General features: G+C 36.8%; 1 long non-coding RNA gene across 1 annotated transcript in view; it reads right to left on the minus strand.

Moving 5' to 3' along the window:
• The window catches only part of LOC140321279 (uncharacterized), a 2041-nt gene extending 1165 nt beyond the window's left edge, over positions 1-876 (minus strand). Inside the window, exon 1 of the long non-coding RNA XR_011918882.1 lies at positions 452-876. This is a non-coding gene — a long non-coding RNA (uncharacterized lncRNA). The remainder of the gene's footprint in view (positions 1-451) is intronic.
• Positions 877-2226: the final 1350 nt, after the last annotated feature.

Consider the following 2226-nt stretch of genomic DNA (forward strand, 5'->3'; position numbering starts at 1 on the left):
TAACAGGGAATTTTGTGGCTTACCAATTTTAACCACAATGCACTTAGTGTAATCCAAAAAATGTCCTACTGGCTGGCATCTAGCCATGGTCACACGGGACTAGCGTGTATGTCTTCTCAGTAAGGATAACAAGTCATTTATAAATACTAAAACATTTATAACATCCTACAATATAATATGCCAGAAACTCTGCTGAATTGATATATGCTGTATCGGTATCGTGACACCATAATAATGATAAATATTCCACTTGACAATGTGGCTTGACGAATGAAGCCTATGGAATTCTTTTTTACATTTCATATTTTGTTCACTAAGTCATTTCTTGGTTATAAAAAAAAAATGTACCCTTACTGACAACTGCAATAGCTGTGTCCTTCACATGCTAAATTAAAAACAGCCTAAAGCTACATTTCGGGATTTCAGTATTAGGATTAGTAATGGTAGTTACCTGCGCTCTCCTTGTGAGAAGCTCCAATGCTGTAGAATAGAAAGAGGACAGTAAATGTTAAATGTTTTAATACAAATCAATTTTGTTTAATGGAGGTATTTTTTTATGGCACCAGTATAATACACAATCGAATCCTCATTCACAAACAATTCTTGAAATGGATGTATGATCCACAACAACCGTTAGGCCGTGTATGACCGTGCTGACACTCTGACTAGTAAACTTTTATTTCACTTTCAATAGGAATGATTAGGATCACATACCACTAGCAACCCTGCCTATGAAGAAAACTCATCAGCATCACTATATTGGGCTAAACATGCAAGGGAACAGACACATGGACTCATTTTCCATGTGTTGCTTCCTTAATACCTGGACCAATGTGATGCCACTGCCTCAATGCTGACTTCCCATCAGCTAGGGAGTAACACTAACAGGGAATTTTGTGGCTTACCAATTTTAACCACAATGCACTTAGTGTAATCCAAAAAATGTCCTACTGGCTGGCATCTAGCCATGGTCACACAGGACTAGCGTGTATGTCTTCTCAGTAGGGATAACAAGTCATTTATAAATACTAAAACATTTATACCATCCTACAATATAATATGCCAGAAACTCTGCTGGATTGATATATGCTGTATCAGCATCATGACACCATAATAATGATAAATATTCCACTTGACAATGTGGCTTGACGAATGAATTCTTTTTTACATTTCATATTTTGTTCACTAAGTCATTTCTTGGTTATAAAAAAATAATTTACCCTTACTGACAACTGCAATAGCTGTGTCCTTCACATGCTAAATTAAAAACAGCCTAAAGCTACATTTCGGGATTTCAGTTTTAGGATTAGTAATGGTAGTTACCTGCGCTTTCCTTGTGAGAAGCTCCAATACTGTAGAATAGAAAGAGGACAGTAAATGTTAAATGTTTTAATACAAATCAATTTTGTTTAATGGAGGTACTTTTTATGGCACCAGTATAATAAACAATCAAATCCTCATTCACAAACAATGCTTGAAATGGATCTATGATTCACAACAACCATTAGGCCGTGTATGACCACCCTTTTACTGGGCATATATAATTCCCTTTTAGTTTACCTACTTTTTCCTAGCTTATAACTGCACAAACAGATACAACAACCTACCACCATAAGCATGCTAGACTCTAGCACCAAGGACATAAACTCTTATTCCTCTATAGAGTGTCCTGGTTCTCCTTTGCACAAATTTTACGTTTTTCCTAGATAGAACACACATATAACTGCTAAAATTATTTTCATTTTTACTTTTTTTTCATATTGTACTTCCATCTGACACTCTGACTGGTAAACTTTTATTTCACTTTCAATAGGAATGATTAGGATCACATACCACTAGCAACCCTGTCTATGAAGAAAACTCATCAGCATCACTATATTGGGCTAAACAGGCAAGGGAACAGACATATGGACCCTGATTTATGAAAGCTCTCCAAGGCTGGAGAGAATACACTTTCACCAGTGAAGCTGGGTGATCCAGCAAACCTGGAATGGATCTGGTCCAGGATTCAAAACATTTGCTAGCAAATAGCAAATGATTTTTAAAAATCCATTGCATGTTTTCTGGATCACCCAGTTCACTTCTGAAAGTGTATTCTCTCTAGCCTTGGAAAGCTTCCATAAATCAGGGCCATGGACTCATTTTCCATGTGTTGCTTCCTTAATACCTGGACCAATGTGATGCCACTGCCTCAATGCTGACTTCCCATCAGCTAGGGAGTAACAC

Source organism: Pyxicephalus adspersus, unplaced genomic scaffold (genome assembly GCF_032062135.1).
Source record: "Pyxicephalus adspersus unplaced genomic scaffold, UCB_Pads_2.0 Sca1836, whole genome shotgun sequence".
NCBI lineage: Eukaryota > Metazoa > Chordata > Amphibia > Anura > Pyxicephalidae > Pyxicephalus > Pyxicephalus adspersus.